This window comes from Coffea arabica, chromosome 9e (assembly GCF_036785885.1).
Source record: "Coffea arabica cultivar ET-39 chromosome 9e, Coffea Arabica ET-39 HiFi, whole genome shotgun sequence".
Lineage (NCBI taxonomy): Eukaryota > Viridiplantae > Streptophyta > Magnoliopsida > Gentianales > Rubiaceae > Coffea > Coffea arabica.
This window is the reverse complement of record NC_092327.1, coordinates 8,463,072-8,480,206: the sequence shown is the minus strand read 5'-3', so window position 1 is coordinate 8,480,206 and position 17,135 is coordinate 8,463,072.

Genomic DNA, 17,135 nt, shown 5'->3' with positions numbered 1-17,135 from the left:
CTCCATAAAATCCTTTCTTCTAGTGCTAGTAAGTGTCTTAGTGAAGTTTTTTGGAAGAGCTAAGGTGTCCAACATCTTCCCCTCTCTTGTTTTCTTGGTAAGTGAAGCTTAAACTTCCACCTACACCTATTGATGCTTAAGTTATGATTAGTAGTGATTAAAGTGCTGAAATTTCTGGTTTTTATCTTGGTTTGGAGTGATTTGGTGAAGTTTTATTTTATTGAGGATTTTTCTGGTTTAATTGGATTATGATGGTGTGGTTGTTTATGATGATTGGTAATGGTCTATATAGACTCTAGTAGGTGCAAATTATGGGTAATTGCAATCAATTTTGAGTTTTGATTGAATTGTGAAAAGTTAGGGTTGATAACCCCCAATTCTGTCCGGTTTTGGATCATAGGGTTAGATGCCGAATTGGACTTTGCTCAAAACATGAAAGTTGTAGGTATTGATGAGTTTGAAGTGTCTACAAAATTTCAGGGCATTTGGAGTAGTGTAGAGTGAGTTATGCCGTTTTTACTGTTGCTGTTCTGGGTGATCAGAATGTGCGAACTGTGATTGTAATCGTCTGTTTTGACTGGAATTGGTTTGGATTTTGTTGTTGGTGTCTTCTGATGAAATGTATCTTGATGTCTTAGCTATCATATGCCTTTGGAATCAATGCATTTGGACCTGTATAGACTGAATTGGACTGATTACAGTTTTGTGTGATTTGGGAACCTGCAATTACGGTTCTGGGTTGGTTTTCTGCATTTTTGACCTAGTTGTGCTAGGATTTGGACTGAGTGGCCTTCTACATTGTTGTAGCCCTGGTTCTTAGCTTCGAAACGGTGGGTCTTGGACCTCCATCCGATACTCGTAGTGAAATTGGTGCCATTACCGCATTAGGAGGCCAAAACTGTTTTTGTTGTTGGGTCAAATGAGTTACATTTCCTGATTTTCTGGTTTGCTATAATGCTTGTATATGTTTGCAAAACCCTATTGGGGTTGTGATTGGCATTGTTTTGTGACTCGTTATCGAGTCTCATTGCATTTGTTTACGTGTTCTAGGGCGTGACGGTGGTTCACGACATTCTCCTGACGAAAGTGCATGAAATAGCACTGAATTGATTGGTGAGTATACTACTCACTTAAATGTTACAATGTGGCTTTGGTATATGTGAATTTGATGCCTTGACGGCTAATATGGCTATTGAAAATGATTGAGGTGAGGGTGTACTTGACCGCCCTCACCCCCTTGTGATTCCATTCAGGACTGTTTACCGTTTTACTGAAATACTGCACTTGCTATATGAGATATTGAATTCCATTCATGGAAAACTGATTTGGTGTCGTTTGGACGAATGTCCAACGGCCTTACTGTATTACTGAGCTCAACCCCGTAGGTAGTCAATTGGATCGAGCCGGCGAGGGCTTGGTCGTGAATATTGACGTGCCACGGGGACTGTACTGGGGAATCTTGTAGTAATGAGACTCTTGGTTCCGGTATACTCGAGTATTACCAAAATGACTGATTGGAGTGCGGGCCCGGTTGGGGTATGTTTGGTGGAAGGAATGGAGTGAAGTGAGGTCTACGGTCGGGTATTCTTAAACATTGACGGAGGGTCAATGAGATTGGATCAAGAATGTAAGCGTGGAAATGGGCTCTTGAGAGCCATCCGTATCCTTTTACCGACTTGTTTTAATTCTTAATTGTGTACTCGAAATGAAAGATTATGCTTATATGATCCTTGTGCTTATGTGGTAGTAACTCACTGGGCTTAAGCTCATTCCGTTCCATTTGTTTTCCTTACAGGAAAATGACCACTTTTGGAAAGGTTATACTTGTTGGTTGTCAAGTTGAGCTCATGTAAATGCATCTTTTGGATAGCTCTTCGAATGAAACCCTAATGTGTATTGGGTTCACTTTCTTTTGATTGGCAAACCGAACATGTATATTCGTAGTGAATGATTTTTGATATGCCGTTTTGGCTTGAAAATGTTACATTTCAATGTGTGTATGTCTGGTTGATATTTGGTTGAATTTTGGATCAACTCGTATTTCAAACGGCGAAAGAAAAATTTTGGCTACTCTCGGCCTAGTATCCGGATTCGGACATGGCCGGTACAGTTCATCATCGGCTTCGATTTTTTTTCATTTTTCTTTATTTTGTGATTTTGACATATTTGCGCACGTTGGTATGTTCCGGAACGTATTAGATCGACGTGAACTGATCCGTAGTCCTGGCGAGAGCTGGGCAGGCAGTCCGCTAACCCCTTTGGTTCGCCTTAGGGGAAAGTGGGGCTGTTACAATTGGTATCAGAGCCACTTCGCGTGGTCTCTGCGTGGAGTGAGACTGGGCCAAGTGGTGTTGTGGTTCTAATTTCATGAATATGTCTAAGTGCTCGTTTGAGCATAAGTTATGAACCAGGCATGTGATAAGTGTACGAATCATTATCATGGGACTCGAGGAAGCTAGGTATGTATGTCGGGTAGGAATCTTTAATAAGGATGGTTTACTCTTGGGACCGGCCGGCTCGAGTTGTGAATTATCTTAGATGGGATTCTTGCGCTTGGATACGAAGGATATGAGGGCCTAGGTTAGAAAGGATTTGGTGAACTAGAAAGGCCATTCCTCGGGGGATCGTCTATGTTTGTTTCTGACTTGCCTGTACTTGACTCGACTGATTGTATATATGGTATGTGACCTGTAGGTGGACTTGAATTTTATGACTATTTACGAATGTGAATTGCTGGACAGAGGTTAGGCCAGTGTGTTCTTACCTGTACTCATGATCCTTGAACTTGAACTTGTACTCTTCTTTGTGTTCATGCTCCCTGAACTTGTAATATTTGACCCTACTCTGGAACTTATTCGTACTCATGTGGTTGTAGACCGGCTACTACTTTTCTGTAGCGGTTGAACTGAACCTCTCTGGTGGGGCATTGCCGGTTGTGTTGTCCAGCACCGCCATTCTTCTGGTGAGGCATGCCTGTTGTGTTGTCCAGCACCACCAGGGATGGAATACTTGAACGGAGGCTCTCTGGTGAAGTTTAGCCGTTGTGCTAGCTTGTTGTGTTGTCCAGCACCACCAGGGCCAACTTACTGAACTGAAATGCTTTGGTGAAGCATAGCCGTTGTGCTAGCTTGTTGTGTTGTCCAGCACCACCAGGGATGAATTTTGATTTGAAGTGTCGCTATACCCTGAATGTCTTCCAAATATCTGGGACATTACGTCCGATTTCAAGCCTTTTGCCTGTTTTATCTGGTTACGCGATTAACTCCCTACTGGACCACTGGACCATGACTATTTGATAAGTTGGATTGGCGTGATATTTAGCACTTGAATTTGATAAGTGCTTTACAAGATCATGAATTGTGATACGTAAGATTAGAATGTTGCTTAGTATTTGACTGACTTTGGGAATAACAAATTGGACCTGGTGAATACGAGTTGGAGTAGATGGAATTCTACAGCTTGATTGGTTTCTGAGCGATATCTTGACCGGATTTATGTAGGAGTTAGAATGTCGAGGACGACATTCTTTTAAGGGGGAGAGAGTGTGAGAACCCGTATTTTCCCTTAATGTTTTTCCTAGGGTTTTTCCCCTTTAATTGCATGTTTTCTGCATTTTCTGGCTTAGGAATATTTTCCTGGTGAATTTTTATGAGTAATTATAATTTTTAGATGATTTTTCTAGCATTGGGTAGTTTTTGAAAAATTAAGAATATATATTGGACGTGGGACCCACTAGTGCGAAAAGTTCGGAAAAATTCGGCCAATTAGGTTAAATTCCGGATACTGTGTAAAATTTATCGGGTGTTAAGAGATAAGTAGAGTGTGTGAAATGATTGATGTGAGAGAGAAAAGAAAGGATAGGAATGCATTAATGAGGTGACAAGTGTCACATAGTTATTGGATTTGACTTAAGAAATACTATTCATTTTTTTGACTTTTTTTGACTAATTGGTTAATATCTCCAAAAATTCACTCAAAATTCACCATTTCTTCTCCTTGGTGGCCGGCTCTCCCTAGCTCAATAAGGAAGAGAACTTCATCATTTTGCAAGCTTCCATTTGGTCCAATCTTTCAAAACCAAACACCTAAACTAGATTCTACTCCATAAAATCCTTTCTTCTAGTGCTAGTAAGTGTCTTAGTGAAGTTTTTTGGAAGAGCTAAGGTGTCCAACATCTTCCCCTCTCTTGTTTTCTTGGTAAGTGAAGCTTAAACTTCCACCTACACCTATTGATGCTTAAGTTATGATTAGTAGTGATTAAAGTGCTGAAATTTCTGGTTTTTATCTTGGTTTGGAGTGATTTGGTGAAGTTTTATTTTATTGAGGATTTTTCTGGTTTAATTGGATTATGATGGTGTGGTTGTTTATGATGATTGGTAATGGTCTATATAGACTCTAGTAGGTGCAAATTATGGGTAATTGCAATCAATTTTGAGTTTTGATTGAATTGTGAAAAGTTAGGGTTGATAACCCCCAATTCTGTCCGGTTTTGGATCATAGGGTTAGATGCCGAATTGGACTTTGCTCAAAACATGAAAGTTGTAGGTATTGATGAGTTTGAAGTGTCTACAAAATTTCAGGGCATTTGGAGTAGTGTAGAGTGAGTTATGCCGTTTTTACTGTTGCTGTTCTGGGTGATCAGAATGTGCGAACTGTGATTGTAATCGTCTGTTTTGACTGGAATTGGTTTGGATTTTGTTGTTGGTGTCTTCTGATGAAATGTATCTTGATGTCTTAGCTATCATATGCCTTTGGAATCAATGCATTTGGACCTGTATAGACTGAATTGGACTGATTACAGTTTTGTGTGATTTGGGAACCTGCAATTACGGTTCTGGGTTGGTTTTCTGCATTTTTGACCTAGTTGTGCTAGGATTTGGACTGAGTGGCCTTCTACATTGTTGTAGCCCTGGTTCTTAGCTTCGAAACGGTGGGTCTTGGACCTCCATCCGATACTCGTAGTGAAATTGGTGCCATTACCGCATTAGGAGGCCAAAACTGTTTTTGTTGTTGGGTCAAATGAGTTACATTTCCTGATTTTCTGGTTTGCTATAATGCTTGTATATGTTTGCAAAACCCTATTGGGGTTGTGATTGGCATTGTTTTGTGACTCGTTATCGAGTCTCATTGCATTTGTTTACGTGTTCTAGGGCGTGACGGTGGTTCACGACATTCTCCTGACGGAAGTGCATGAAATAGCACTGAATTGATTGGTGAGTATACTACTCACTTAAATGTTACAATGTGGCTTTGGTATATGTGAATTTGATGCCTTGACGGCTAATATGGCTATTGAAAATGATTGAGGTGAGGGTGTACTTGACCGCCCTCACCCCCTTGTGATTCCATTCAGGACTGTTTACCGTTTTACTGAAATACTGCACTTGCTATATGAGATATTGAATTCCATTCATGGAAAACTGATTTGGTGTCGTTTGGACGAATGTCCAACGGCCTTACTGTATTACTGAGCTCAACCCCGTAGGTAGTCAATTGGATCGAGCCGGCGAGGGCTTGGTCGTGAATATTGACGTGCCACGGGGACTGTACTGGGGAATCTTGTAGTAATGAGACTCTTGGTTCCGGTATACTCGAGTATTACCAAAATGACTGATTGGAGTGCGGGCCCGGTTGGGGTATGTTTGGTGGAAGGAATGGAGTGAAGTGAGGTCTACGGTCGGGTATTCTTAAACATTGACGGAGGGTCAATGAGATTGGATCAAGAATGTAAGCGTGGAAATGGGCTCTTGAGAGCCATCCGTATCCTTTTACCGACTTGTTTTAATTCTTAATTGTGTACTCGAAATGAAAGATTATGCTTATATGATCCTTGTGCTTATGTGGTAGTAACTCACTGGGCTTAAGCTCATTCCGTTCCATTTGTTTTCCTTACAGGAAAATGACCACTTTTGGAAAGGTTATACTTGTTGGTTGTCAAGTTGAGCTCATGTAAATGCATCTTTTGGATAGCTCTTCGAATGAAACCCTAATGTGTATTGGGTTCACTTTCTTTTGATTGGCAAACCGAACATGTATATTCGTAGTGAATGATTTTTGATATGCCGTTTTGGCTTGAAAATGTTACATTTCAATGTGTGTATGTCTGGTTGATATTTGGTTGAATTTTGGATCAACTCGTATTTCAAACGGCGAAAGAAAAATTTTGGCTACTCTCGGCCTAGTATCCGGATTCGGACATGGCCGGTACAGTTCATCATCGGCTTCAATTTTTTTTCATTTTTCTTTATTTTGTGATTTTGACATATTTGCGCACGTTGGTATGTTCCGGAACGTATTAGATCGACGTGAACTGATCCGTAGTCCTGGCGAGAGCTGGGCAGGCAGTCCGCTAACCCCTTTGGTTCGCCTTAGGGGAAAGTGGGGCTGTTACAATTGGTATCAGAGCCACTTCGCGTGGTCTCTGCGTGGAGTGAGACTGGGCCAAGTGGTGTTGTGGTTCTAATTTCATGAATATGTCTAAGTGCTCGTTTGAGCATAAGTTATGAACCAGGCATGTGATAAGTGTACGAATCATTATCATGGGACTCGAGGAAGCTAGGTATGTATGTCGGGTAGGAATCTTTAATAAGGATGGTTTACTCTTGGGACCGGCCGGCTCGAGTTGTGAATTATCTTAGATGGGATTCTTGCGCTTGGATACGAAGGATATGAGGGCCTAGGTTAGAAAGGATTTGCTGAACTAGAAAGGCCATTCCTCGGGGGATCGTCTATGTTTGTTTCTGACTCGACTGATTGTATATATGGTATGTGACCTGTAGGTGGACTTGAATTTTATGACTATTTACGAATGTGAATTGCTGGACAGAGGTTAGGCCAGTGTGTTCTTACCTGTACTCATGATCCTTGAACTTGAACTTGTACTCTTCTTTGTGTTCATGCTCCCTGAACTTGTAATATTTGACCCTACTCTGGAACTTATTCGTACTCATGTGGTTGTAGACCGGCTACTACTTTTCTGTAGCGGTTGAACTGAACCTCTCTGGTGGGGCATTGCCGGTTGTGTTGTCCAGCACCGCCATTCTTCTGGTGAGGCATGCCTGTTGTGTTGTCCAGCACCACCAGGGATGGAATACTTGAACGGAGGCTCTCTGGTGAAGTTTAGCCGTTGTGCTAGCTTGTTGTGTTGTCCAGCACCACCAGGGCCAACTTACTGAACTGAAATGCTTTGGTGAAGCATAGCCGTTGTGCTAGCTTGTTGTGTTGTCCAGCACCACCAGGGATGAATTTTGATTTGAAGTGTCGCTATACCCTGAATGTCTTCCAAATATCTGGGACATTACGTCCGACTTCAAGCCTTTTGCCTGTTTTATCTGGTTACGCGATTAACTCCCTACTGGACCACTGGACCATGACTATTTGATAAGTTGGATTGGCGTGATATTTAGCACTTGAATTTGATAAGTGCTTTACAAGATCATGAATTGTGATACGTAAGATTAGAATGTTGCTTAGTATTTGACTGACTTTGGGAATAACAAATTGGACCTGGTGAATACGAGTTGGAGTAGATGGAATTCTACAGCTTGATTGGTTTTTGAGCGATATCTTGACCGGATTTATGTAGGAGTTAGAATGTCGAGGACGACATTCTTTTAAGGGGGAGAGAGTGTGAGAACCCGTATTTTCCCTTAATGTTTTTCCTAGGGTTTTTCCCCTTTAATTGCATGTTTTCTGCATTTTCTGGCTTAGGAATATTTTCCTGGTGAATTTTTATGAGCAATTATAATTTTTAGATGATTTTTCTAGCATTGGGTAGTTTTTGAAAAATTAAGAATATATATTGGACGTGGGACCCACTAGTGCGAAAAGTTCGGAAAAATTCGGCCAATTAGGTTAAATTCCGGATACTGTGTAAAATTTATCGGGTGTTAAGAGATAAGTAGAGTGTGTGAAATGATTGATGTGAGAGAGAAAAGAAAGGATAGGAATGCATTAATGAGGTGACAAGTGTCACATAGTTATTGGATTTGACTTAAGAAATACTATTCATTTTTTTGACTTTTTTTGACTAATTGGTTAATATCTCCAAAAATTCACTCAAAATTCACCATTTCTTCTCCTTGGTGGCCGGCTCTCCCTAGCTCAATAAGGAAGAGAACTTCATCATTTTGCAAGCTTCCATTTGGTCCAATCTTTCAAAACCAAACACCTAAACTAGATTCTACTCCATAAAATCCTTTCTTCTAGTGCTAGTAAGTGTCTTAGTGAAGTTTTTTGGAAGAGCTAAGGTGTCCAACATCTTCCCCTCTCTTGTTTTCTTGGTAAGTGAAGCTTAAACTTCCACCTACACCTATTGATGCTTAAGTTATGATTAGTAGTGATTAAAGTGCTGAAATTTCTGGTTTTTATCTTGGTTTGGAGTGATTTGGTGAAGTTTTATTTTATTGAGGATTTTTCTGGTTTAATTGGATTATGATGGTGTGGTTGTTTATGATGATTGGTAATGGTCTATATAGACTCTAGTAGGTGCAAATTATGGGTAATTGCAATCAATTTTGAGTTTTGATTGAATTGTGAAAAGTTAGGGTTGATAACCCCCAATTCTGTCCGGTTTTGGATCATAGGGTTAGATGCCGAATTGGACTTTGCTCAAAACATGAAAGTTGTAGGTATTGATGAGTTTGAAGTGTCTACAAAATTTCAGGGCATTTGGAGTAGTGTAGAGTGAGTTATGCCGTTTTTACTGTTGCTGTTCTGGGTGATCAGAATGTGCGAACTGTGATTGTAATCGTCTGTTTTGACTGGAATTGGTTTGGATTTTGTTGTTGGTGTCTTCTGATGAAATGTATCTTGATGTCTTAGCTATCATATGCCTTTGGAATCAATGCATTTGGACCTGTATAGACTGAATTGGACTGATTACAGTTTTGTGTGATTTGGGAACCTGCAATTACGGTTCTGGGTTGGTTTTCTGCATTTTTGACCTAGTTGTGCTAGGATTTGGACTGAGTGGCCTTCTACATTGTTGTAGCCCTGGTTCTTAGCTTCGAAACGGTGGGTCTTGGACCTCCATCCGATACTCGTAGTGAAATTGGTGCCATTACCGCATTAGGAGGCCAAAACTGTTTTTGTTGTTGGGTCAAATGAGTTACATTTCCTGATTTTCTGGTTTGCTATAATGCTTGTATATGTTTGCAAAACCCTATTGGGGTTGTGATTGGCATTGTTTTGTGACTCGTTATCGAGTCTCATTGCATTTGTTTACGTGTTCTAGGGCGTGACGGTGGTTCACGACATTCTCCTGACGAAAGTGCATGAAATAGCACTGAATTGATTGGTGAGTATACTACTCACTTAAATGTTACAATGTGGCTTTGGTATATGTGAATTTGATGCCTTGACGGCTAATATGGCTATTGAAAATGATTGAGGTGAGGGTGTACTTGACCGCCCTCACCCCCTTGTGATTCCATTCAGGACTGTTTACCGTTTTACTGAAATACTGCACTTGCTATATGAGATATTGAATTCCATTCATGGAAAACTGATTTGGTGTCGTTTGGACGAATGTCCAACGGCCTTACTGTATTACTGAGCTCAACCCCGTAGGTAGTCAATTGGATCGAGCCGGCGAGGGCTTGGTCGTGAATATTGACGTGCCACGGGGACTGTACTGGGGAATCTTGTAGTAATGAGACTCTTGGTTCCGGTATACTCGAGTATTACCAAAATGACTGATTGGAGTGCGGGCCCGGTTGGGGTATGTTTGGTGGAAGGAATGGAGTGAAGTGAGGTCTACGGTCGGGTATTCTTAAACATTGACGGAGGGTCAATGAGATTGGATCAAGAATGTAAGCGTGGAAATGGGCTCTTGAGAGCCATCCGTATCCTTTTACCGACTTGTTTTAATTCTTAATTGTGTACTCGAAATGAAAGATTATGCTTATATGATCCTTGTGCTTATGTGGTAGTAACTCACTGGGCTTAAGCTCATTCCGTTCCATTTGTTTTCCTTACAGGAAAATGACCACTTTTGGAAAGGTTATACTTGTTGGTTGTCAAGTTGAGCTCATGTAAATGCATCTTTTGGATAGCTCTTCGAATGAAACCCTAATGTGTATTGGGTTCACTTTCTTTTGATTGGCAAACCGAACATGTATATTCGTAGTGAATGATTTTTGATATGCCGTTTTGGCTTGAAAATGTTACATTTCAATGTGTGTATGTCTGGTTGATATTTGGTTGAATTTTGGATCAACTCGTATTTCAAACGGCGAAAGAAAAATTTTGGCTACTCTCGGCCTAGTATCCGGATTCGGACATGGCCGGTACAGTTCATCATCGGCTTCGATTTTTTTTCATTTTTCTTTATTTTGTGATTTTGACATATTTGCGCACGTTGGTATGTTCCGGAACGTATTAGATCGACGTGAACTGATCCGTAGTCCTGGCGAGAGCTGGGCAGGCAGTCCGCTAACCCCTTTGGTTCGCCTTAGGGGAAAGTGGGGCTGTTACAATTGGTATCAGAGCCACTTCGCGTGGTCTCTGCGTGGAGTGAGACTGGGCCAAGTGGTGTTGTGGTTCTAATTTCATGAATATGTCTAAGTGCTCGTTTGAGCATAAGTTATGAACCAGGCATGTGATAAGTGTACGAATCATTATCATGGGACTCGAGGAAGCTAGGTATGTATGTCGGGTAGGAATCTTTAATAAGGATGGTTTACTCTTGGGACCGGCCGGCTCGAGTTGTGAATTATCTTAGATGGGATTCTTGCGCTTGGATACGAAGGATATGAGGGCCTAGGTTAGAAAGGATTTGGTGAACTAGAAAGGCCATTCCTCGGGGGATCGTCTATGTTTGTTTCTGACTTGCCTGTACTTGACTTGACTGATTGTATATATGGTATGTGACCTGTAGGTGGACTTGAATTTTATGACTATTTACGAATGTGAATTGCTGGACAGAGGTTAGGCCAGTGTGTTCTTACCTGTACTCATGATCCTTGAACTTGAACTTGTACTCTTCTTTGTGTTCATGCTCCCTGAACTTGTAATATTTGACCCTACTCTGGAACTTATTCGTACTCATGTGGTTGTAGACCGGCTACTACTTTTCTGTAGCGGTTGAACTGAACCTCTCTGGTGGGGCATTGCCGGTTGTGTTGTCCAGCACCGCCATTCTTCTGGTGAGGCATGCCTGTTGTGTTGTCCAGCACCACCAGGGATGAAATACTTGAACGGAGGCTCTCTGGTGAAGTTTAGCCGTTGTGCTAGCTTGTTGTGTTGTCCAGCACCACCAGGGCCAACTTACTGAACTGAAATGCTTTGGTGAAGCATAGCCGTTGTGCTAGCTTGTTGTGTTGTCCAGCACCACCAGGGATGAATTTTGATTTGAAGTGTCGCTATACCCTGAATGTCTTCCAAATATCTGGGACATTACGTCCGATTTCAAGCCTTTTGCCTGTTTTATCTGGTTACGCGATTAACTCCCTACTGGACCACTAGACCATGACTATTTGATAAGTTGGATTGGCGTGATATTTAGCGCTTGAATTTGATAAGTGCTTTACAAGATCATGAATTGTGATACGTAAGATTAGAATGTTGCTTAGTATTTGACTGACTTTGGGAATAACAAATTGGACCTGGTGAATACGAGTTGGAGTAGATGGAATTCTACAGCTTGATTGGTTTCTGAGCGATATCTTGACCGGATTTATGTAGGAGTTAGAATGTCGAGGACGACATTCTTTTAAGGGGGAGAGAGTGTGAGAACCCGTATTTTCCCTTAATGTTTTTCCTAGGGTTTTTCCCCTTTAATTGCATGTTTTCTGCATTTTCTGGCTTAGGAATATTTTCCTGGTGAATTTTTATGAGTAATTATAATTTTTAGATGATTTTTCTAGCATTGGGTAGTTTTTGAAAAATTAAGAATATATATTGGACGTGGGACCCACTAGTGCGAAAAGTTCGGAAAAATTCGGCCAATTAGGTTAAATTCCGGATACTGTGTAAAATTTATCGGGTGTTAAGAGATAAGTAGAGTGTGTGAAATGATTGATGTGAGAGAGAAAAGAAAGGATAGGAATGCATTAATGAGGTGACAAGTGTCACATAGTTATTGGATTTGACTTAAGAAATACTATTCATTTTTTTGACTTTTTTTGACTAATTGGTTAATATCTCCAAAAATTCACTCAAAATTCACCATTTCTTCTCCTTGGTGGCCGGCTCTCCCTAGCTCAATAAGGAAGAGAACTTCATCATTTTACAAGCTTCCATTTGGTCCAATCTTTCAAAACCAAACACCTAAACTAGATTCTACTCCATAAAATCCTTTCTTCTAGTGCTAGTAAGTGTCTTAGTGAAGTTTTTTGGAAGAGCTAAGGTGTCCAACATCTTCCCCTCTCTTGTTTTCTTGGTAAGTGAATCTTAAACTTCCACCTACACCTATTGATGCTTAAGTTATGATTAGTAGTGATTAAAGTGCTGAAATTTCTGGTTTTTATCTTGGTTTGGAGTGATTTGGTGAAGTTTTATTTTATTGAGGATATTTCTGGTTTAATTGGATTATGATGGTGTGGTTGTTTATGATGATTGGTAATGGTCTATATAGACTCTAGTAGGTGCAAATTATGGGTAATTGCAATCAATTTTGAGTTTTGATTGAATTGTGAAAAGTTAGGGTTGATAACCCCCAATTCTGTCCGGTTTTGGATCATAGGGTTAGATGCCGAATTGGACTTTACTCAAAACATGAAAGTTGTAGGTATTGATGAGTTTGAAGTGTCTGAAAAATTTCAGGGCATTTGGAGTAGTGTAGAGTGAGTTATGCCGTTTTTACTGTTGCTGTTCTGGGTGATCAGAATGTGCGAACTGTGATTGTAATCGTCTGTTTTGACTGGAATTGGTTTGGATTTTGTTGTTGATGTCTTCTGATGAAATTTAGCTTGATGTCTTAGCTATCATATGCCTTTGGAATCAATGCATTTGGACCTGTATAGACTGAATTGGACTGATTACAGTTTTGTGTGATTTGGGGACCTGCAATTACGGTTCTGGGTTGGTTTTCTGCATTTTTGACCTAGTTGTGCTAGGATTTGGACTGAGTGGCCTTCTACATTGTTGTAGCCCTGGTTCTTAGCTTCGAAACGGTGGGTCTTGGACCTCCATCCGATACTCGTAGTGAAATTGGTGCCATTACCGCATTAGGAGGCCAAAACTGTTTTTGTTGTTGGGTCAAATGAGTTACATTTCCTGATTTTCTGGTTTGCTATAATGCTTGTATATGTTTGCAAAACCCTATTGGGGTTGTGATTGGCATTGTTTTGTGACTCGTTATCGAGTCTCATTGCATTTGTTTACGTGTTCTAGGGCGTGACGGTGGTTCACGACATTCTCCTGACGGAAGTGCATGAAATAGCACTGAATTGATTGGTGAGTATACTACTCACTTAAATGTTACAATGTGGCTTTGGTATATGTGAATTTGATGCCTTGACGGCTAATATGGCTATTGAAAATGATTGAGGTGAGGGTGTACTTGACCGCCCTCACCCCCTTGTGATTCCATTCAGGACTGTTTACCGTTTTACTGAAATACTGCACTTGCTATATGAGATATTGAATTCCATTCATGGAAAACTGATTTGGTGTCGTTTGGACGAATGTCCAACGGCCTTACTGTATTACTGAGCTCAACCCCGTAGGTAGTCAATTGGATCGAGCCGGCGAGGGCTTGGTCGTGAATATTGACGTGCCACGGGGACTGTACTGGGGAATCTTGTAGTAATGAGACTCTTGGTTCCGGTATACTCGAGTATTACCAAAATGACTGATTGGAGTGCGGGCCCGGTTGGGGTATGTTTGGTGGAAGGAATGGAGTGAAGTGAGGTCTACGGTCGGGTATTCTTAAACATTGACGGAGGGTCAATGAGATTGGATCAAGAATGTAAGCGTGGAAATGGGCTCTTGAGAGCCATCCGTATCCTTTTACCGACTTGTTTTAATTCTTAATTGTGTACTCGAAATGAAAGATTATGCTTATATGATCCTTGTGCTTATGTGGTAGTAACTCACTGGGCTTAAGCTCATTCCGTTCCATTTGTTTTCCTTACAGGAAAATGACCACTTTTGGAAAGGTTATACTTGTTGGTTGTCAAGTTGAGCTCATGTAAATGCATCTTTTCGATAGCTCTTCGAATGAAACCCTAATGTGTATTGGGTTCACTTTCTTTTGATTGGCAAACCGAACATGTATATTCGTAGTGAATGATTTTTGATATGCCGTTTTGGCTTGAAAATGTTACATTTCAATGTGTGTATGTCTGGTTGATATTTGGTTGAATTTTGGATCAACTCGTATTTCAAACGGCGAAAGAAAAATTTTGGCTACTCTCGGCCAAGTATCCGGATTCGGACATGGCCGGTACAGTTCATCATCGGCTTCGATTTTTTTTCATTTTTCTTTATTTTGTGATTTTGACATATTAGCGCACGTTGGTATGTTCCGGAACGTATTAGATCGACGTGAACTGATCCGTAGTCCTGGCGAGAGCTGGGCAGGCAGTCCGCTAACCCCTTTGGTTCGCCTTAGGGGAAAGTGGGACTGTTACAATTGGTATCAGAGCCACTTCGCGTGGTCTCTGCGTGGAGTGAGACTGGGCCAAGTGGTGTTGTGGTTCTAATTTCATGAATATGTCTAAGTGCTCGTTTGAGCATAAGTTATGAACCAGGCATGTGATAAGTGTACGAATCATTATCATGGGACTCGAGGAAGCTAGGTATGTATGTCGGGTAGGAATCTTTAATAAGGATGGTTTACTCTTGGGACCGGACGGCTCGAGTTGTGAATTATCTTAGATGGGATTCTTGCGCTTGGATACGAAGGATATGAGGGCCTAGGTTAGAAAGGATTTGGTGAACTAGAAAGGCCATTCCTCGGGGGATCGTCTATGTTTGTTTCTGACTTGCCTGTACTTGACTCGACTGATTGTATATATGGTATGTGACCTGTAGGTGGACTTGAATTTTATGACTATTTACGAATGTGAATTGCTGGACAGAGGTTAGGCCAGTGTGTTCTTACCTGTACTCATGATCCTTGAACTTGAACTTGTACTCTTCTTTATGTTCATGCTCCCTGAACTTGTAATATTTGACCCTACTCTGGAACTTATTCGTACTCATGTGGTTGTAGACCGGCTACTACTTTTCTGTAGCGGTTGAACTGAACCTCTCTGGTGGGGCATTTCCGGTTGTGTTGTCCAGTACCGCCATTCTTCTGGTGAGGCATGCCTGTTGTGTTGTCCAGCACCACCAGGGATGGAATACTTGAACGGAGGCTCTCTGGTGAAGTTTAGCCGTTGTGCTAGCTTGTTGTGTTGTCCAGCACCACCAGGGCCAACTTACTGAACCGAAATGCTTTGGTGAAGCATAGCCGTTGTGCTAGCTTGTTGTGTTGTCCAGCACCACCAGGGATGAATTTTGATTTGAAGTGTCGCTATACCCTGAATGTCTTCCAAATATCTGGGACATTACGTCCGATTTCAAGCCTTTTGCCTGTTTTATCTGGTTACGCGATTAACTCCCTACTGGACCACTGGACCATGACTATTTGATAAGTTGGATTGGCGTGATATTTAGCGCTTGAATTTGATAAGTGCTTTACAAGATCATGAATTGTGATACGTAAGATTAGAATGTTGCTTAGTATTTGACTGACTTTGGGAATAACAAATTGGACCTGGTGAATACGAGTTGGAGTAGATGGAATTCTACAGCTTGATTGGTTTCTGAGCGATATCTTGACCGGATTTATGTAGGAGTTAGAATGTCGAGGACGACATTCTTTTAAGGGGGAGAGAGTGTGAGAACCCGTATTTTCCCTTAATGTTTTTCCTAGGGTTTTTCCCCTTTAATTGCATGTTTTCTGCATTTTCTGGCTTAGGAATATTTTCCTGGTGAATTTTTATGAGCAATTATAATTTTTAGATGATTTTTCTAGCATTGGGTAGTTTTTGAAAAATTAAGAATATATATTGGACGTGGGACCCACTAGTGCGAAAAGTTCGGAAAAATTCGGCCAATTAGGTTAAATTCCGGATACTGTGTAAAATTTATCGGGTGTTAAGAGATAAGTAGAGTGTGTGAAATGATTGATGTGAGAGAGAAAAGAAAGGATAGGAATGCATTAATGAGGTGACAAGTGTCACATAGTTATTGGATTTGACTTAAGAAATACTATTCATTTTTTTGACTTTTTTTGACTAATTGGTTAATATCTCCAAAAATTCACTCAAAATTCACCATTTCTTCTCCTTGGTGGCCGGCTCTCCCTAGCTCAATAAGGAAGAGAACTTCATCATTTTGCAAGCTTCCATTTGGTCCAATCTTTCAAAACCAAACACCTAAACTAGATTCTACTCCATAAAATCCTTTCTTCTAGTGCTAGTAAGTGTCTTAGTGAAGTTTTTTGGAAGAGCTAAGGTGTCCAACATCTTCCCCTCTCTTGTTTTCTTGGTAAGTGAAGCTTAAACTTCCACCAACACCTATTGATGCTTAAGTTATGATTAGTAGTGATTAAAGTGCTGAAATTTCTGGTTTTTCTCTTGGTTTGGAGTGATTTGGTGAAGTTTTATTTTATTGAGGATTTTTCTGGTTTAATTGGATTATGATGGTGTGGTTGTTTATGTTGATTGGTAATGGTCTATATAGACTCTAGTAGGTGCAAATTATGGGTAATTGCAATCAATTTTGAGTTTTGATTGAATTGTGAAAAGTTAGGGTTGATAACCCCCAATTCTGTCCGGTTTTGGATCATAGGGTTAGATGCCGAATTGGACTTTCCTCAAAACATGAAAGTTGTAGGTATTGATGAGTTTGAAGTGTCTGCAAAATTTCAGGGCATTTGGAGTAGTGTAGAGTGAGTTATGCCGTTTTTACTGTTGCTGTTCTGGGTGATCAGAATGTGCGAACTGTGATTGTAATCGTCTGTTTTGACTGGAATTGGTTTGGATTTTGTTGTTGATGTCTTCTGATGAAATGTAGCTTGATGTCTTAGCTATCATATGCCTTTCGAATCAATGCATTTGGACCTGTATAGACTGCATTGGACTGATTACAGTTTTGTGTGATTTGGGAACCTGCAATTACGGTTCTGGGTTGGTTTTCTG